Below are 21,767 nucleotides of genomic sequence, written 5' to 3'. Positions count from 1 at the left end.
GAGCATCAGGCTGTATAAAAATGAGCTATATTTTATCATCTGATTCCATATTTCACTTTCAATTAGTTTCCTGTGGGTGCTTGTTTTGACTGACCTCTTCTTATTTCCATTGAAAGCTTATGAAGTAATTTCCATTTCTGAGGACCTTTGCTCATATGACTCCTGCTGTGGTCTTGCTAATGCACTAACCAGGCCCAAGGCACAAGCAGTGCCTCGACCAGGAGCTTCCAAACAAAGCAGAGGTGCTGCTGCTGAAATAATGATGTTGCTCAGCAGATAATACTCTGCTTCAGTGCTGACTGAAGTGGAAGTTGCAGTTGGTATTAAAGATTACCATCCTGGTGATAGATGAAATAGGGGAGGGATAAGAAGTGTTGTTTCTTCTAATCTCTCCCTTTGAAGTATCTGCATGCATAAAAATGATCGTTTTGGAAAAATTCATGTTTGAAAGCCAGAATGTACTAATGTGATACTTTTCAAACCAAATGACTTCATGTGCTTTTACAGAACACTGATGAAGAGTTTCTGACATGAGAGAGAATGCAATGGTTTTAAAAGAGTCTGTTTCCATTTTATCCTGCAGAGATATTCTGGATTGACTCTTTTCTGTTGGCTCCTTGTAATGTGGCAGTTCAGGCTGAGAGGACCTTTATTCCCATGGTGCTGGAGCCTTTGGTCAGTCCAGGTGGGAAATGATTGTGTGTCCAAACAAGCTCCTTCAGCTACTGGGTATTCTCCTGCTCATGCCCTCAGCTGACAGACATGGCCAGTTCAGTTTAGCTTATGGAACCTAATTGCTTCCTCTGATGTCAGGCAGCAGGTCTCTGTAGCTTCTAATTTGTTTTATATCCAGACCCATGAAACGAGAGACTTTTGTGTCACGTTTAAAAAGTTTGAATTATTTCCACAGAAAACACTTCAAGAGTCTGTGAAGCAAAAATTCTCTGTATGTGTTCTTTGCAAGATGAGAAACTGTTTTAATACCTAAAAAAAAAAAAATCCATTTTATGACAAATTACATCCATCCCAAAAGCTGGCATTAGGGAATAGGACCGTAACTCCATAAGACCTCCACGGGAATGTTGTAACCCAGACCTTGTCTCAAAGTCTCAGCTAGGAGAAAGTACCTGGGAGCCACTGAGATAGAAGTTCATTATAATGAATAGAGTATTCAGTGGAAGGAAAACATATTTTCAGTTGTAGCAAGTTCAGGGTATTGTTGATCATTAAACACATTGTTTCCATTTGAGGCAGTTTCCATCATTATTCCTCTTCCTTGTTCCTTGGTTCCCATGTTGTAAGGCCAACAGGTCCTTGTCTGTAAGTGAAGGGTGACACAGTGAAATGATTGAATTCTTTAAGAGCACCGACTGCAAAGGGAGTCAAAGACTGACAACTGCCCATCTTCACCTGCTGAACATCTGTGTAGGGAACAGGCAGAGGTGTAGCAGCCCCAAGACCTGCTCTGGGATGCCCCATGCACTGCAGGCTGTCAAAAGAGACTGGGCTGGATCCACCCAGTCTGCAGCAGGTACCAGCTCAGGGCCAGTCCTCACCTACAGTGTTGTGTCCATCAGTGGCCCTGGTTTCCTGATCCTCAGCATCTCAGCAGCCCCAGCAGGATTTCTGACCACCAGTGGGGTTGTGTCACCAGTTTGGTCACAACATGGGCATGTGGTAGAGCTAAACCATGGTTGGAGTTGCTGTGAAACTTCACCAGTTGAGCTCTGACAGACACTGAACAGTGGCTGACATGAGGGGAAGTTGAAGAAGCCATTAGGGGCCAGGGATGAGCTACCTGCCAGATTTTGCTTTGGCTAGGCTTGGTCTGCAGAGGGTTTTATCAGTGATTAATGTCCTGATTTCAGCTGGGATAAAGTTAATTTTCTTCCTAGTAGCTGGTACAGTGCTGTGGTTTGGATTTTGGATGGAAATAACGTTGATAACCCACTGATGTTTTAGCTGTTGCTGAGCAGGGCTTGCACAGAGTCAGAGATTTTTCAGCTTCTCACCCCCCCAGGAGGCAGGGGGTCTCAGGAAACTGAAAGAGGACACAGCCAGGACAGCTGACCCCAACTGCAAAAGGGATATTCCAGACCACGTGGCATCATGCTGAACAAAAAGCAGGGGAGTTGGCCAGTGGGGTGGCAGCCTCTGCTCGGGGGTGGCTGGGCATCAGCCAGCGGGTGGTGAGCACTTGCACTGGGCATCACTTGTTTGGTATATTCTTTTATCAGTATTATTGTTTTTCCCTCCTTTTCTGACCTGTTTAACCTGAAAACTATTTTATGTTTTTTCACCTTCTCTCCCCATGCCATGGGGGGAGTGAAGGGCTCTTTGGTGTTTGGCTCCCAGCTGGGTTAAACCACAGCACTAATTACTGCTGTTGGTGAAAAGGCTCCTTAACAGCCCCAAAAGTGGTGGGGGACAAAACGCAGAACAGAAAGTTTCTTTTTGAGAAATGATCAAAAAGTGCCTTTTTCTTTTGAAACTCATTATTTTTACTCCTGGGTTCTTTTCATTTTTATATGATTTCACAGCCTGCTAATACCAGGGCTGGGGGCTGTTACATGTCAAATCACGCCAGCATTTCCAATCATCTCACATGGTGTAATCCCAATAGTGTATTTCATTTTTATTTACTTTAAACCTTGTAGGCAGATGAACATTACTTTTTATTTTCAGCTCAGAAAAACTGTTATGCATTACCAAGAAATATTTTTATGCTGTGATTAGATGCTGTGATTAGAAAGCAATGCTGTTACTGCTGTGTCATACAGTCAGGTCAAACAAGAAAAATAAACAATTAAGTAAAAAACTATTTCAAATTACCACAATATTTATAGGGGGTATTTTTATTTTTTTTTCCTCCATTTTTATTTTAATGTTTTCTCCTTTACAGGGAATTTTGAAAATGAACTGGGTTTTAATTCCAACTGGCAAGGAACACTTGGGACTGAAATCAAATCTGGAACTGGTCACGTGTCAGGAGAAGCTGAAACCTCACGGTCCAGGTGTGATCATAAGACTTTTTGCTGCAGCTTCTAATCAGGTGAAAACTCCAGCTCAAATTGATAGAAATCCTGCCTGTGGAGTTTTGGCCTTGAGAGTGAGTTGTGAAGCAAGAAAAAAAATAATCAGAGAATCAATGTCAGAAAAAACCCATGGTATTGCAAAGAACTGTTTGTCAAGAAAATAACTGCATGGAAAATATTCATGACAGAATACAACTGATGTCTCAAAAGAGGTAATACAATATCAAATGAAATAAAAACTTAAATAGCATAATTTTACAGAATCATGGAATCATAGAATGCTTTGGGTTGGAAAGGACCTTAAAAATCACCTGATTTCAACCCCCCTGTTATGGGCAGGGACACCTTCTATATCCTCAGGAGGTAATTTCATTCTCAATAGGAGCTTAATTTTCTGGTGTCATTTCAGAAAGAATTGCATGATCAGGTGGAAATGTTTTGGAAACTGGTGCTGGCCAAGCTATATTCCAGTATAAATTACAATCAGTGGTAATTGTATGCTTAGGAAATGCTATCTGATATTACATCCTGCACGCTGATATTCTCCTCTGTGCAAAAAATCCACTATTTATGGACCAAGAAGTTCTTTGTCTCTCTTGAATCTTCTATAGAAAGTTGTCTCTGGAATGTTTTGAAATTTATCCACTGTATAGAGATGAGCTGCATATCCAACCACTTGTTTCAACTCCAGCTATCAAAAATGAGTTTAAAAACCCTTTCCTGCTCTGGGACAGAAATGCTCCTCTAGAGAAGTTAGTTCAATCAGTTGTCAAGAGGCAAATGACCTCATAAATCAAGGGAATCTATGGAGAGATCAGTGTGGAAATTGCCAGAAGATTTATCAGTGGCAAAAGCTGTCTTAGTATGCGATTCAGTGTTCCCTCTGGATGTTTGGAAGGAGTTTCTGATGTCCTTTGCCCTCCTGATTCACAACAAGATCCAGATTTCTCTCTCTAATGTAGGGCTGCCCCAATACACCACAAGGTGACTTGGGATTAAAGGAGTCCAATGAGCTCTATTTTCAAAGCCACTGGAGAAGTTGGTTAATGCAGGCTGTATCCCAAATGATTGTTTGTCTAATTTAAGTCTGAATTAAGAAAATCATAAGTAAAGGTAAGTTATTAAAACACAAGGAGGATAAAGCAAATGGCAAAATATGCATCTGCAAAAGCTATTCCACTTGTGTGTATAAATCAAGAGACTCTGTGCTCAAGTAGAGAATTAGGCTGAGTTGCCTGCTGTTATGCATTTAAATTAAGCAGGAGTCTAATAGCTTTTTAAAATTCTGGCCTTAAGTGTGTTGTTTTTTTCTCAGGGAAGGGATCACCTAATCAAAATAGTGCTTTAGAAGGAAGAACCATTTAATACTGAACACAAGTGAGGAGCTCTCTAACTACTGATAAAAACTCCACTGCTCAGGGAAGATTTGTTACTGTTGGTAAAAGCCTGAAGAGGCTCTTTGGAGCCAAGTTGCTGGTGGAGCTGGGAGCAGGGAGGAAGGATTCCATAATGCTAATGGAAGGAATGATGTCTCTGTCCTTCAGGGGGGCACTGCTGGAAGGGTTGTTTTAAGTTTACTTGCTTTCTTTGCCTTCCATTCAGCTGCTGCAGGGCTGTGCTGAGGTTTTGTTGCAGGTAAGCCCCTGGATGTCAGCTCAGCAGTGCTCAGGCACAAGATTTCTTCCCGTTAATGCTTCGTTTCCACATGTGGTTGCACACGGGTTTCTATAGAATTCCTCTCCTTTGATCTTCTGAACTGTGTTCTAAAACAGGCAGCAGAAATTTCCTAGAAAGTTTTGACCTAATTTCTTGTCCATATGAAAAGATATGGTGGTGTTCAAATCAGCTGCTTCCAGGCAGGGCAAGCAAAGCAACCTTTCCCCCCATCCGTGTAGCAAAGAGGTCGTGCTCCAGGCACAGCACTGCAGATCTGGAGACTCGTCCCTGTCATCTCCCTGGGTTTCCAGCAGTGTGTTTCTCTACCTGCAACAGATCATTTTGCCTCTTTATCAAAACATCTTTATCTAAACATGGGGTTTCTGTGGGAGCTGAACAGGACAGCACATGTGCAAAGTATTTTTGGTACAAAGCACCTGTGCCTTCCACCTGCTAATGTTGTACTCTACAAATACCTGAAAATCAGAGTGAAATGCAAGCACTTCTCATGCAGAGATCAGTTCCTAGTGGGGACTTTAAAAGTGGGTTCAGTCTAATTGCTGTGGTTTTGAGCTTTACAGAATAGCTAATTTCACTTGACTTTTGGGAGGCGGGGTTAGGGTTTTTAGGTCTGCAATTAGAAGATGTGAGGGCACCTCCACTGTCTCTGGGAAGGATGTGGCTAAAAAGCCAGTCCAAAATTCCAACTGCATTCCCTTTGCCTGCCCCTTTTTGGGCCTAGCATTTACTAGCATTACATCTGCTGCAACTGGAGATGCCCTGGCAACTGGAGAGGCAAAGGATAAAGGGGAGGCAGAGGTGCTGAGCCCCTGCTGTCTGCATGTTTCTATGTGCACCTGGGAGAGAAGCAGGGATCTAAAAGGAAGAACTGGCCTGGACACTTTGGATGGTAACTGGAGTGATGGGCCATGTGGGACCAGAAGCTGGTTGAACAATCTTCTGTGACTTTCCCTGCAGGTTATGTCCTGGGCTAATCTAAATTACAGCACAACCATCTTGTCTACAGCACAGAACATCACCTGGTAAATCAGGCCTCTGTTCAACTTCCCCTTTATTATTTTTCCTCTTTTTTTCCTGCTGTCCTTCCCAGTGCAGAGCTGGGAACCTCTGGCCAGGGAAGGGGAGCCCTCTACACCCCACAGCTATGGCACAGTGTGTTGGAGCCTGGGTGTGTGATGCTGCTCCCTGCTCAGTATCTTCAGCCTTTCTCAGCCTCCTGTGTGACTGCACCTATTTATACCCTGTTAGCAGCTTATCCTTGATATGAGGAGTTCGAGGCCTGCTAATCTTGTATCATTTGTAGTCCTGTCTAAATTCTGATCTTTACAGCCACTGCTCTAGAAATAAAGAGATTAATTAAATTCCAGAAGATTACTAGAGCTTCAAAATGATCAGAACATGACGGGGAAAACATGTTAATCACTTCTCACTTAACCTGAGCACATTCTGCACCCTGTATTTCTCCTCCTGCTCTTGCCACTGATGCCCTGTATAATGTGGAGCTCTGGTTGACAGATGCAGAAGAAATTATAGTGATTTTTGCCTTCTTTTTAGCAGATATGTTTGTGTTGGTGCTCTAGATATTCTTTAGACATCCTGCTCAAGACTGTATATAGTAAAGGCAAGATCTATACACTAAAATTCATGTGTAGAAATATGATTGCAGAGAGTTATGGAATTATTTGTAAGGTTTACAAAGTACTGCAGAAAAGTAGTAAATAAGGCAAAGCAGAAGGATAAGCTACACTATTCAACAACTCATTTCTCATATTTTAGTAATTTGAACATAAGGCTGTTTCAGCAGTAAGCAAAATTTGTTTCAGGTCTTTTAGTATAAGTGCATTTACTTAAGCAGGAAAAAAATAATCCTGGACCTTAATTGCCATTATGAGCATGTGAATGAAAAGAAATTAAAAAAAAAAGTGTTGCTTTTCAAACACTTTAGTTTTTCATCAGCACCCAGTGAATCAGTGTTGCTGATACAGCTGCAGTTGCAGGATTGCTGCAAAACTGCCCCAGTGTGGAGCTGAACTTAGAGAAAATCCTCATATGCCCTTTTGGCAGCACAGCCACACCAGGGAAAAAAATAAAGAATCCAAAGGGGGTTTTTGTTCTTCAGGAGCTTGTGTATGTCCCACACTACGACAGACCAGTCCATACACACTGCCTGACACTGATATTGGTGTCCCAAAGGATGCACAGTGTACAAATAGATCCTCTCTTTTGAATGTCCTCTAATTAAAGACATAATTGGTAGGAGATAAAACAGGAAAAGATATTAATTTATTTTACTGTTGTTTCCATCAAGTTAACTAGTGATACACTTTGTGTTGTTTTTTATCTTCTGTTTGTGGTTTTAAATTTACAGATGCCTCCATTCCCCACCACACTTTTGCTTTGGTTTAGAAAGGGTGAAGTTCCCTTGGCTCAGCTCACACACAGCTCAGGTGAGTTCCATGGCCTTAATTTTCTTCTTAACTTTATGAGTGATTTTATACTGGGAGATGTTCCTTCATGTAGTCCTCCAAAGCTATTGATAATTAACTTTTGGGGACCAGAGGAATGTATATAACTATCTGGCTGCAGCTCCTGTAAAACTTGCAGGTTTATACTGTGTGGTGGCTGGATTTGTGAAAATCCTCATTCTGTGATGGGACTGTGTCTAACACCTCTGGCCCTGGCCCAGGACCACATCCCAGATACAATGGTACTGCCCAAAACTCTCAAAACTGCTTTGACTAAGCATTATTATAAATGCATAATAGGCATTTCTGTGATTATATTATCTAAGTAGCTTCAAGGAGAGGCATTAGAAGGTAGAAGATAGAAAAAGGACAAACAAAAAAGCCATTATAATAAAGAAAGTTTCTCCTGCTGTTTCTATCTGCTGCAAGGAGGGCAGGACTGTGCATGTATAAATCACAGCCTCATAAGTAAAAAGGAAGAGTGTGAAGAAAACCTAAGCTCATCCAGACTTTTTCCACATGGAAAAGGGTCTGTAGGATGGGAAAAGTATTTGTTGTCTTACAGGAAACAATAAAATGTCCCAGAGAAAATATAGAAGCCAATTGATTTAATGTGTCACCATTTGCAAACTATAAATATCCCTGTGGCAAACTCAGAAGATCTCAGTTTATTTGTGGCTGGGAAATGGAGACCAAAAGCAGCCTCATATATAAATACAATGGATTTCACAGTCTCAGGATTTATTGTCTCTCCTTCAGCAATGGGGGTGACACACTGAAACAATACTGAGCCATAATGGGAAAACTGTCCTACTCGGGATTTATGAATTTATAAAGGATAGAGTCAGTTTTGTTGTGTGATTCAGCAGTAAATCACTGCTTGTGGGTGCCAGAGTTTGCATCAGGTGGGAAGGTGCTCGTGGAAGGACACAGCACGTTTTCCAATGCAGCCAGTGGGCATGGAATGGTAATAAAGGGAAGAAGGACCTGCCCCAGATCCAGAATGCTCATTGAAGCATGTCCGTAGCCAGCACTAGAAACATAAAGCTTCACAGCCAATGTTTGGAGGGCTTATTTAATTAGGAAATATATTCTGCCAGGCTTGTATTTAACCTTCTGTTTACCTCACCCTTTCCTCACCCTTGCCTTGCTTTCTGCCTGTGGGTAGATCAGGACAGGTCACAGTTATACGCAGCTTTTATTTACCTGCGAATTTAGGTTTCCATCACTTTATCTCTGAATTATACACAGTGCTTGATGATGTGCTGCAGCATCTATGAAAGGTTTTTCCTCTTTCATAATTGCAGCTGGTATATTCAATTTAATAAGGGGGGTGGAGTGTGTGGTGGTGGAAAGAGAGGTTTCTATGCCCGGTCTGATTGTGGCAGGAGGGTTCCGCTTTCATCCTCGCAGAGGATGTGCATGTTGAGAGACATGTTTCTGAACAGCAGGCACAATGCTGTGTACTGAGGCTCAGACTTCAAATGGGGCATAATCAGGCATTTCAGGCCCCTGCTTATGCTCCTGAAGAGTTGGCCTGATTTTCAAAAGTACCAGGCAATCAACATCCCCTTATTGATTTCAGTGGGAACTAGTCAGCCTTCAACACGTCAGAAAAATTGGGCTGGTTATTTAGAAACCTGCTTACGGTTTTCAAATCTATACTCTGGGGCTGGTTTTTTATTTTTTTCGTTGCTGGAACTGGCCTCTGCTTTCCTCTGCTGCATGTGCTCTTCATATGCTCAGTAATGCTTTTGCTTACTCTGCAAACAGTGGCTTTTCTGGCCCTGGAAGTCCTGTAGATTAACATTTTTCTTCTTGAGATCTGCTTTAGGGAAGAGGAGTTGAGGAGTTTGGTTTTGGTAATCAAAAAGTCATCTGCCCTGTCTTGCATTTCTCCAAGGTTTTTCTGTTACTTCTAAGTTAGGAGTCCTGGTTTTGGTCTCAGCTGAGAGAGACCCTCTGCCATGTACATGACTTACAGTCACTGACGTCCACAGGTGACAATTCCTTTTCCCCTTTTGGTACAGTAGGTCCTCTGCATGTTGTCTATCATCCAAGATTCAGCCAAATGTCTGCTCTCCCCTCTCATCTCAGACAAAATGACCTGGATTCCCGTTAGCCACAACACCCACCATGGAAATGAGTGTGTGGATTGCTGCTCTGCTGCTGTGGGGATGCTGATGGGGTGCAAATGGTGTATAGGAACCTTGATCTGGGTCATGTCTCAGAGCTTGGCCACCTCCTTGGCACCCCTTTTCTCATGGTAGGGTGCCCCAATGCTGTCCATGTGGTGCTGAGGTTGACTCTGGAGAGATAAAAGTGATATATCAGCTCCCAAGCACAAAATGGAGAAATGCTGCTAGGCATAAAAGGGGCAGAAAACCTGTACCTCAGACTAAATATAGACCAATAAGTGGTGCATTGTGGCATGTGTCATCCTGGGATGTGCTGTTGAATATATCCTGTCTGTGTCACAAAATGCTACATTGCTTCAGCTAAAACTGGTAATGTCTATGTCTGAACTTGCCTCCAGTTCTAAGCAATGTGGGATGAGAAGGATATGGACAAGTCTGAGGTATTCTGAAAGGCAGCAGTGAGAAGGAAGAGAGGGGTCAGAAAAAATGATCTGTGAGCAACAGCAGAGTTTCAGCACAGGAAAGAAAAGTCTCAGCTCTGACAGTCACCATCCCACAGGTGAAGGGACTGTATCCCTGTTGCCCCCCTGCCTCCTTCTCCATAGGAGCAAGATGAAAAGGGGTAAATTTTGCAGTGAAGAAAATGCAAGGTGGATATTAGGAATGTTACTTGACTGTTGTGGGTTGAGAGATAGGCAGGTCGTGAAGGTTTTGGAGAACCAGTTAAACAAACAAGTTTTGGGAGTGTGGGGCATTGTTTGAGTCTTTACAAGTTGAGGAAAGTGGCTGTCTCAATTCAGGGAACTGCAGATGCAGGACATCCATAGAGGGCTGCAGCTCCTGTGGGGGGACATGCAGATGGACCTGAGCAGAAAAGAGCCTGAGAAATGCAGGTCATTAGAGGAAGAAGGGGAAAGGGGGTGACATTTCCCTTACTGGTGTGATGGGAGTTGTCAATGGCTGTTATGGCCAGGTGCTGGTTTCCTTCCATCTGACACTGGGAATATCCTGCTCTTTTGACTTACATGTGTGAAATAATTCACAGGCTGGAAGAAGAGGAGCACCTGGGGATGCTGGACTTACCTGTGCACTGAGGGGTCCTGGGCTGATCCCACAAGGCCTTTCCCAGCTCTCAGCACAGGAGGACCGTCCATCAAGGCAGCGGATGCCACTGAAACTAAACTTTAAAGGCAGCTGGAAGTTTGCAGGTATTCTTTCAAACCAAAGAGCCAAACAGAGCCTTTATTCCCACATTAGCCTGGTACATGTTTTTGTGATCATAACAGCAGGACAAGCTCACAAACAACCTTTCTAAGGGCTTGTGGAGGGTTAGAGGTCCTGTCCCTCTGGCCTTGGTCTTACAGCTTCCTACACGTTCTTCTGTTAGAAACTGGGGGAAAGAGTGTCTTTTAGGGTAAAACTCTCTATTCCTTATTCCTTTAGCAGCTTCCAGTGCTGCCAGGCAGCAGCATGGGGCCTGTCCAGGAGCAGAGCAGGAAAGGAGTCATTGCCAGGTCCTGATTTCTCCAGGGCACCTCAGCTGCTTACAATCCTCTGTGCAAAGCACTGAGCAGAGGTTTTGTGTAGCCATCATGAGACTAACACTATGAAAGATGCTATTGATATCATTCTGACACAGGAAGCATGTAAAGAATTAGAAACAGAGTCCCCTGAAAGAAGCAAGACAACGGGATATATTACAATATCAAAATGCACTTGACAGGTGGAATTTATATATCACATAGTGAAAGAAGCTGTTTGGTGAGTGATACATTTCATATTAAAACATATAAATCATCTACTTGGAGAAGAATTGGACTCTCTGGGCAAGTAGCTTAGCTGCTGCATCTGACATGCTGCCTGTTACAGCAGATATATTCATTTATGAAGCTGATAATCATTGCCTATTTTTTGTATTTATTCCAGGGTAAAATTCAGAATTAGATATATCAGTCACACCATCTGACAATACTCTGTGTCTGTCACTGGCTTGATTGTGTTATTCCAGTGTTACAGTATAGTTAATACTCCCTAGTTAATCAGTGCATCTATTGATTAATATATATTCCCATTAGAGTAAATATAAATCATAATAAATTAGATAATATAACCATAATAAACCTGCTGTATCCAGTATGTAACATACTAAATCAAAATTAGCAATTGCTAATTGAAATTATATCCCCTAGTATAGCGTTATATAAATCAAAGACATTTCTCTAAAATCCATGCATCATTCAGAAGATTAATCCTCCAACAACTGTAAATGCTTTTCCACTACATTCACTTGGCTAAGCTGGATAATGGTAATAGCCTGGAGGTTAAATACACAACGCTGTGTTAGAGCTGACAGGGTGGTTATTGCCACGTGTATCCTTAATGCCCATCACATTGTACCAGTCATGGAGCCCTGGGGATGGTCAGTGCACTGCACCCACCAGCTCCTGGGAGCTGGGCTTCCTCAGCTCATGGAATTAAGGGGAGATTGTCTCTACAACATACTTGGAAGTCTTTTACTCTCTGCCTCGGACACAAAATACGGAGTCACAAAAACCCACATGCTCATTTGAAAGGAACATCAGTGGTTTGGACATTCTCAAACCCACCAGTGCTTTTCCCTTCCTTACTTCCCGCTTGCAACTCTGAAGGTTTGAAAGGGGTGTTTTGAATTTCACTCTCCAACATCCCAGAGAGTACATGGGAGCACCAACAGGAACTGCTCTCCCATGAGCAGGCAGGACAGTGACTGGATTAACACTGCATTGACCCAACAGCCTTGCATGGACAACATCAGGCCTGAGTGAGGGGATCCTGCCAGGGTCCAATGGAGTGTATGTGGAGAGAAATACCCTTTATGAATGATTTTGGAGTGCATTTCTGTACATTTCTGTAGGCATCACCACTGGCCTGTCAACGAGCACCTGGAGAAGCCCCACTCTGCAGACAGTGCCATGGGGAGAAATGCTGATTGCTCTGGGGTGAGGAAAGGGTGAGAAGAAGCAGGTGAGACAGCCTGAGCTCCCTTCACGTGCAGCAGCTTCACAAAACGTCCTCACAATGAAGAGAAAACCAATTGGAGGTTACACAAACCTCTCATGCTTACTCTGCGTTTTCCAAGTAGAAGACTGGGCACGAGTCCAAACACATAATCTGAGTGAGGGCATGTCACAACAAATAGGAAAGGGATAATTAGAATTTTATGAAGTGGCTCTCTATAATGCTACCTGCTGTTTACTTACCAACAATTTTAAATTTAGCAACTGATGCATTTTTAATACCAGTTTAAAGAAAAACATATTTGCTCATATTTGCTCTTAGTTTTGTGGGGTTTTTTTAAAATAACCCTGTTTCCCCAGTGGGACTGATGTGTGTGCACGTGTGTGTGTCTGCTCATAAAATGGTACTGAAATGTGTGAGAGCACAGGGATGTGGCTTAGCAGAGAATAACTCTCGATTTCATTGTTTCAAGTGTTGTGTTTTTTTCTAAAAGTCAAGGAAAGTGCAGTTCACTGAAGACAACAACAGTGAGAGAACCATTCCTGGGCCTTCTAGCAGTCTGGGGGAAGATACATATAAGAGGTAAACCTAAAAGCAGCATGAGATGGAATGTTTCCTTCGTTGTCCTTCACCACAGTTGAGTAACTTTGCTAGCTAGAGTGGTTGTTTCTTTTACCCCAGGCAGGACTATTTCAGTGGTATCTAACACCTCTGCATTGTGTCCAGCAACACAGTCATTTGATGTATCTTCGGGGAAAAAAGGTGCTTTAGTGAGACACTGCATGGATATTCTTATCCATAGGCAAATCTGAGAGTATTAATCTACCCACAGCCTAAATTACACCCACACAAAGATTTATTTTAAAAGCAAACACACAGGATGTAGCTCAGCATTAAGTATTTTTATCCTCTTAATAAGCCCCTGAAACCTGAAGCAAAAGAAAAGCAATGTATACAAGCAAGTAGTCATCTGATAATTTCTCTCCATAAAATCAGAAATTCAAGATTTCAAATCCTTTATTGCTTAGTTACTTTTAACCCAATTCACATAATTCAAGCATCTTCCTTTCTGCATAAGTACTCAAACCCAACCAGGTAGCTAATTGCTTTCCCAAGCTGTGGTCCTTATGACTTGTGCCCATACAGGTAACCCCATTAGGCATCATCAAGGTCCAGGCTGTGCACGTAAAAGGTCACATGTTGAAATGCTGAGCTGCAGGATTCTGAAAAATCTGAAAGTATTGCTTTGTGGTGCTCGTGATTAATGTGTGTAATAGGTTTTCACAATGTGGATAGGGTGAATGGTGAAATGGATTCAGGTCTTTCTATTTTCTTTTCAGCGTGTTATTATCTAGAGAAAAAAACACTAATTACTAGAAGCTAATAGCTAGTGTGTTACTTACCCTCTTAATTAGTACCCTAATTATTAAGTGTGGTGACAACCACTAGTTAAAATGTATTTGCTTTTTAAGACTTTGTTTATCTGTCTTCCCACTCCCTCTTTTTAATGACACTGACACCAGCAGAGTTGCTGGAGAGGGAATACCAATAATTTCCCCCCGGGAAATGAGTCATTTTGAGTCTCCTGAACACTGTTATGATTTTCATTCTGTTGTAAAATGCTTTTCACCTTTGAACTGTTGGCGTGTGTTAGATTTTGTTATTAAAGTGCTAACATTTGAAATTGTGAGGATGAACTCAGGGGAGTAGAAAAGGTCACCTCAGCAGCACAAGAGCTCACTGAATGTCTGCCATCTGGGAGGCTGGAAGGCTTCAGCTGTCCATCCCTAAACCCTGAAGCATTCAGTGAAGTATTGCTCATCACGTCTGTCTAAAGTCATGATGTCATGTTGGGATGGACTTTGTGCAGCCCCATGGATAATCTCCCACTCTCCCTCCTTTGGAACAGGAGGATGTGATATCTGGGGGCTGCCATCCCGTGTGTCTGCACTGAGCCCAACACCCACTGCAAGAGGAGGTGTCTGTCCAAGTTCATCTGTGGTCAAGTGAAATGTCAAGCAACTACATGTGGATTCTTAATAAAATAGCTGCTTAAGTAGAAAATTAAGCATAAATACCTGCCAAAAATCCTGTATTGAGGTGATTGGTATATATGGGCCACTGCCAGAAGTTGTAATAGTACAGCCTTTTTATGGAGTCTTATTAACTTTTTCCAGGGAGCAGCACATTGTAAGTGACTGAAGCCGGTGATTTAAGATGCGTGGCAGAGGGAAAGAAAGATCTCTTGATTACAGAGCAGAGCATATGGCCATGCTTGAGTTGGATATGCTGTAGCACACCAGTAAAAGTACTTTGTTAGCTGTAAAACCTGATGGAAGGAGCGAGACACCCCTGCTCTTTCTGCCCTTGGTTCTTGGCGGTTTGGATTACAAAATACTTAAAGGATGTGGATTAGAAAAAATGTGTTAACTGTATGTACAGTTACTGTTTTTGTGGCCTCATTAGCATGCAGGATGCTTCACACTGATTTGACATTGTTTCTGCCCTGAGGAGCTTGAAATCTGAAGGCAAAACCCTGTGACCACCTGAAATCTGAACATTTCAGGGAAGGCTCTGAAGAAAGGATTCATGAGGCTGTGAACGAAAACGTTTTAGTTGCCATGTCAGAAGCAGGGAGCAGGCGGGGAGGCAGAGGTAAACAACTGGAGCGGAGGAGAAAAATAGCGAGAGAGTTCTAATTGTTGTCAGTTTGATTCCAGCCTTGTTCAGCCCGACAGACTTGGCTGCCTCTTTGTCAGTGGAGGCTTTTCTGATTTACACTGATCTAAGTGAGAACATCTTCTGTGCTTTTATCCAACACAGCTGCTGCTGGAGTGGTTTTAACCCTTTGGTCCTTTTGCCTTGTTCAGTCTTTATGGGTGTGCAAGGAGGAGGTGACAGCAGCACAGCCAGGGCCAGGTGCTTCTCCATGCAGGGACCCACTTGGAAGAGCTGCAGGGGTTGATCTGTACTCCTGCAGACAAGGCAGCTTCCTGCAGACAAGGCAGCTTCCTGCAGCTGATCTCAGGTTTTCTTGCAAAGTGACGACCTTCCCTATTGGCATCTTTTCCATTGTGCCTTTCTGGTCTAGTCCTTTTGGTCCATCAGGTCATGTTTGTGCCACGTGTTGCACATTCCCATGTTGTGTAGACATACCCTCCACTCAGCCAGGGAAAACAACCACCTCAGGATAAAGCCAGTGTGCACTGGGAGATAAAGAAAGCACTGGGAATGAGTAGAACGTGCTCCATGCTTTCCTGGGAATAGCAGTGGCCACAGAAGTGTCGTCAGGGTAAGAGGCAAAGGGAGCTTCTTTGGTCTGTGACCTGGTGGTCTAGAAAACAAAGAAAACCCCAATCTAGTTTGTTAATTAGGCAGAAAATTCTCCGAGGCAGTGAATAACTGCCCGGGCTGGGCTGGAGGCACCCCGTGGAGCCGGCACACGCCTCTCTGGCTCGCAGCTGAGCCTCCTCCCTGCAGCGCTCGGTGCCATCCCGCTGCTGTGCCCAGCGCTTCTGAGCCACACAGAGCACTGGGCTTGGGCTGTGACAGGAGTGCAGGTTGTCTATCACACGACCGAAAAGCCTTTTCTCTTGTTCCCTTCTGATTTTAGATGTAAGCTTCATTACTGGCAGTAGAAAATGTTTGGTTTCCTTGAAAGACGCTCAGCCCGGGGCGGGTGGGGGTTTCTGCGTAAGAATAAATATGACCAACCCTTTCCTACTCCCCCTTCTTGGCAGGACTGCAAGAGTCAAAAGGCTTTAAAAGCAGCTCCCCTTTCTGTGCTGGTTTATAAATGTCTTTGTAGCTACACTAATAGCAGAGCTTGTCCTTTTCATTTTTCCTTTTCTTTTTTTTTTCAGGTCTGTTCTGCCAGAGAGGTGCTGCAGCAGGACGTGGAGAGGAAGGAAAACTCCTTCTGTTGAGGTTTTGACACATGCTGTCAAGACCCCACCAGTTAGATGGGACCCAACTCCCTGAGCACTGGTCACTTGAGGCTCACCAGGACTCAGCAGAGTGTTCTGTAGGGTTACCTGTCCCACTGCCAGGTAAAAGCCACTTTTCCATCTCAGCTGAGACTGGGGTGTCATGGTGTCTCCCACATCTCTCCATTATTTGCTCTTACGGGCTTTCCCAGTCCTGCCTACAGCAGTCAGGCTTTAGCTTTCCAGTCTGTCTTTTTGTGTCCATGCAAGTGTTTCTGTGCAGTGATCAGGGAAGCTTTCAGCACAAATTATTTATTATCATGCTCTAATATAACACTTCCTTAAAACATTATGTATCTTGGTATGAAAATGTGGGATCACTTAACATTAGAAGATGCCTGTTGGTGTTAGAGCATTTCAAAGAAGCTAATGATTACTGGGGTGGGGACAAATAGCACATTACTCTCTAGTTTTGTGTTAATTTTATGCTTTTTAGCCCCAAAATTGCATACAACTGTAAGATGTTTGCACACACAGAATTAGATGTGCTGAAGCTGCCACCCAATGTTTCCTTGAGGCTTCTGTGTGACATCTGTCTCTGGGAACATTTGTAGTCACTGTGTACTGATAAATGGTACATAGGAATATTAGGGATAAAGAGTTCTTCTAGGCTTGATGTGCTCGGAGTGGCCTCAAATTCCATAATTATTCACAATAATGGCCCATGGACAGGAGACAGTTTCCCTATTGAAGTGCCAGGAAACTAATTTCTGAAATTGTGCTGCTCTGTGCACACAGGATTCCCTGGGAAGGAGCCTGGATTGGCACAATTCCCATGCACAGGGCTCTTGTCCTCACTGGCCACTGGCAGAACTGAGTTCACAGATATCCGTACATTGCACGGGGTTTCTTTCCCTCTGAGCTTTAGAGGTGCAAGGAAATAAAATCATAAAGTTGTTCCAGCAGCAGGGGTCCAGTGAATGGGTAGTTGTCACACAGTGTAAAGTTGTTCGAAAAGATGGAGGGAAAAGTAACCTAAATGTCCTCCTTTTACTGGGAAAATGTGTTCTTATTTGTAAATAATTTTTGCTGTTGAAGGAAAGTGTAAGACACAATCAGAGAGACCATAAAAATGAAATGTATAAAGAGTTATTTACATTATATTGGAGAAGAAGGATTCACTGGCAGGGAGAATGCTGGTTTATTTAAATAAAAAAATGGAGTTACTCAGAGTTGCACACTTAGATTAACTGCTGTACAAAAACTAGTCCATGATTCTTCCCATAGTAGAAATAGGATTTTTAGTGAGCACTGCTAAGGCTCTGTGTTTGTATCCCCAGACCACACTGGAGTCTGGTGTTTAGCTTCCCACAGTGCTGCTCTGGTGGAACAGCCCTTCTCTTCCCTTCTCCCAGCCCTTTGCAATGCCCACAGTTTCAAGTCACCAACTTTGTAGCCAAGGACTGCTTTATCCATACAGAAATGTGCTCCCACTGTACAAACAAAACACTCCAGTGCTATAAATGCTGCTGTAGAGACCAAGTGGAGCCCTGTGCATATTTCCTGAAGCCACCCCCACAGCTGGATAAAGCTGCTTGTGTTCCCACTGGCAGGTAAAGGAGTGCAGAGCCTCACAGTTCCTGGATTGTCATATGCCTTGGGTTGGTCCAGAGGCAGATGCTGTCACTGTCCTTCTTTCTCTTCTTAAAGAACGACCAATTTTTACAATTTTTAATGAAGTTTGCTGGTAATTGTCAACATCCAAAGGTTCATCACTAGATCCAGACATCACATTATTCCTGTAGATGCTCTTTGGACTGTCAAGCCTGTGTAACTGGGGTTACATCTGGGGTGCTCTCTGCTCTCTTTATCCGTTCATTGCTCTTGCTACAGTGCTAGAAGCAAGATATAGAAAGTGCTTTTGCATGTTCCTGGAACACAAAGTTAGCACAGAAAGGAGCAAAATACCATGTTTCCTTAGTTTCCAAGATGCATTTGGAGACTGGTGCAGCTGGACTTGTGTAGGTGGATGTTGCACCTGATTTGTAGGACTGGTGATCAGTAAGGAAAGTTTCTTGCATTTGCTGTTTCAGTCTGTCAGTAATGGAGCATGAACAGGCATGAAATGTCATAATCTCAGATTTTTGCACTTCTGTATTTTACCATAAAATTGATTACTTTCTCAGATTTGAGGAATTGGACTGTGCTGAACAGATTAGAGTCTGTTAGTACAGGGCAGCCCTGCTCATCCATTAAACAGAGGAGCACTCAAAAGGGGTTTGTGCTCTTGGAAGGTCTACCCAGAAAAAGATGATTAAATCCATAAAGAGCATTTTTTTCATATCTTCCTGTTGACAGAAAAACAGCCCAAATAATGTGGTTTTATAGTGTATCAGATCCCTGCCAAGGGAAAAGCGTTGCTTAAATTCAGCTCGAACCTGCTCTTTCCACTGGGAAAGGGAGTTCTTACCAACATGCAAACTTTGTTAGATGCTTTCTGCTTTTCATGGCAAATGACAGTTCCTGAGGAAAAGAAAAAGTGTTTGACTTGGAGGTTTTTGTTCTAGTAAAAATTCCACAGTTTTGGTGAGAGCTGAAGGAAGTTTTATATTCTGACCAAGCAGGACAGAAGTGCAAAGAGCAAATGAGGACTGTGCCTAATGAGACACTGCTTTAGAAGTGTCCAAAAGATTTGTTTCCCTTGACACTCTGTTCCATTTTCTGTCATGATCAGCTGCTTCCTCAGTCACTGCTTTTATGCCTTCAAGGAGAAATTCCAACTGATGCTCTGGGTTGCTTGCAACACTCTATGTGTGTAACCATGCTTGGTAAAAGAAACTGGGGGAAAAATAAAAGGAAAAGCACTTTTTCTTTCCATATTAAGAAAAGTTCCTCCTTCTGAATGCTGAAATAAATCTCAGCATAACATACAGATGAAAGACAATTCTGTGTTCCAACCCTCCTGAACCATAGGGCTGGTGGTCCTGGATGCTCAGACCACCTCACAGTGAGTGCCTGGATTTTATTCACACAAGAAATTAGACCTTGAGTGGCCCATGTATAAGGCTGTGTGTAACTAAATGTCTGCACAAGGCAAATATAACAGCACAAGCAACTCTTTTTTACCATCACAACCCCCCATGCAAAATGCAGAGCTCATGAATAACTGGCACAACGGTCTGTTCCCAAATTTATGATATTACACAAATTTTTTCACTCCAAAAGCAAACACAGGGGAAGTGTTATTTGTCAGGAATAAGAGGGGACAGGCAGCCACAGGAGCTGGAGATGTGGAGCAGTCCCTCGAGGAAGTGACTCTCGTAGCTCGTGAGCAATGCCCACAATCCAGGGAGGAAAGGAAAGACAACCAAAGGTTTAAAAATCATCCCCTTTATTACAACATTACTCAGTGCCTGTAACTTTGGGAAATATTGTTTGGAAAGCTGATTGTTCAAATGGGTGTGGATATGAAATCAAAAAATATGCTGCCCTTGGAGGCAAGGCCATAGTCCTTTATTTCAGTTAGAAGCAAATAAATAGTAACTATTACTCTTCAGCCTTTTGAGTGCTTTTTGTGCTCTTAAATGATTGTGTGGGAGAATAAGGAAGAAAAAGGCAACCTGCTTAAGATAAAAATAAGTTCTGTGAGTTTTCTATGTTAATTTTGGCCCAATACTACTGCTGGGCCTGAAGAAAACAGTCTGATGCTGGAAGAAGTTGAATATGTTGTCAGGGCTTTTTTTACACTCATTATTTTTATTTTTCCTTTTGGCCCTTCTGGATTTGCCTGGGAGCACCTGCTAGTCCCTATGAGCTAGGGGATTTCTCTTCCTTTTTTAAAGCTTATTCTTTCCAGGGTTAAAAGGTTCTGGGTACTTCAGAGACAGAAGTCAGACTTTGCTGTGCATTGTCCAGAGGATGCAGCCAGAACCACTCCTTCCTCATGAGAGAAACAACCCACGCCAACTCCTGTTAAAATACACAGGTGATTTCAAATTATTTTGGTGCCAACTTCCATGTGGCACTTTCATATTTCATATTAACTGTCCTACTTAATTTCAGCCCACTTTTCTTCCTCTGTTTGATGCCATTGTTTTCATGTTTGCTGTAACTTCAGCAAAACTGGAACAGGGCACTTCATAAAGTTCCTTAGAGGAACTGTGATAGTAGGATGCACAGGAGAGTAGGTCTGGCTGATTTGTATGATTTGAAAAAATGGTGTTGGCTTACAACCTTTGGACATAACCTTGAAAAAAAATCCTTTGAAAATGGAAACAGAACTTGGGGATTTCAATTTAAATCATCCTGAGAAATCGTATATTCAGTCATCACCACTGAAATGTGAGTCACTTGTTGGCCAAAACATGCAAAAATGTCTGTTCTGTGTTAAAACACAGATTAACCAACGTCAGCTTTGAGAAACTGGGAGGTCTCATCAAGCCTTCCAGATAACACAAGTGGAGATGAGTAATTACAGTGAAACCTGTAAGGAGGAAGCTGAGGCTGCTCTCCATTTTTCCCCACAGGCCATTGCTTTACTTGATAACAAAGGATCCTTTCCAGCATAATCAAACTTTTTAAGTTTTCATTTTTAACATTCAATACACTTTGAAATTTCTCAAGATGTATTTCAAATTAAATTTGGCTTTGGTATTCTGAGCACAGCATGGAGAGTTCATATACTGTTTAATGTGATTTGCCCACTTCTTTAGTTTGGAGGCTTTTACAGCAATTCCAAATCACTACTGAAAAGTACCAGTATTTACATATATATAGATGAAAATCTGTCTATAATTTTTATTTTTCAGACCTCATTTCAGAACCAAGACATGATGGTAATGTCTGTGAGAGATGGACTCCTGGGTTGCGGAGCCAGGTTGGTGTATTTCTTCCTAATAAATTTCTAACAACATACATCTTTACTGAGATCTTCAAAAATATCCTTTTCTAGAAGGATAGACAGCAGCTGTCAGGCTGTATTTTAGAAATGCAGTTCTGTATTATATTTATCTTCAGTCAAAACAGATGCTGTGGGTGGCATCCCTGCCTGTGATCTTTAAGGTCTCTTCCAACCCAAATCGTTCTGTGATTCTAATTTGAGCTGACAAAACAGTAGATCTTAATCTCTATGATTTTTTGGGGTCATACAGTTAATTTGTCAATATTCCTACCCAGTTAAGGACAAACTTATATACAGAAGGGAACCATAGGCAGGATCCTTTGTCTTTATTTTTTGGTACCAGTGGGGCATGGATGGGTACACATATAGTTCAGAAAGCAAATCTGTCTGTCCTCTTCCATTTTATAAAATTTCTGCCCGTCTGAACTGTTTTTATCTCGGCGAAAATGGGAAGAAAGACAAAAATTTCCCCACTGAGCTTTAAAGACTTCCATTGAAATAACCAGTCCTACTCAGCAGAAAGTTACCCTTGGTGGGTGCGTGCGTTCGAAAGGTTACAAACTAAAATAAAGAAAAAAAGCCAAGTCCTAAATTGGATTGCTGGCAGCAGCTCCTCATGTTTCATTTAA

General features: G+C 42.5%; 1 long non-coding RNA gene across 1 annotated transcript in view; it reads left to right on the top strand.

The window, feature by feature from the left end:
- Positions 1-20,217, top strand: part of LOC127481809 (uncharacterized) — a 39,088-nt gene extending 18,871 nt beyond the window's left edge. Inside the window, exons 2-5 of the long non-coding RNA XR_007908326.1 lie at positions 10,361-10,523; positions 12,806-12,894; positions 16,176-16,361; positions 20,095-20,217. This is a non-coding gene — a long non-coding RNA (uncharacterized LOC127481809). The remainder of the gene's footprint in view (positions 1-10,360; positions 10,524-12,805; positions 12,895-16,175; positions 16,362-20,094) is intronic.
- Positions 20,218-21,767: the final 1,550 nt, after the last annotated feature.

Source organism: Manacus candei, unplaced genomic scaffold, assembly GCF_025592945.1.
Source record: "Manacus candei isolate 608988 ecotype Guabito, Panama unplaced genomic scaffold, ASM2559294v1 h1tg000082l, whole genome shotgun sequence".
In the NCBI taxonomy this organism is placed as follows: domain Eukaryota; kingdom Metazoa; phylum Chordata; class Aves; order Passeriformes; family Pipridae; genus Manacus; species Manacus candei.
This window is presented reverse-complemented; position numbering and strand designations above follow the sequence as displayed.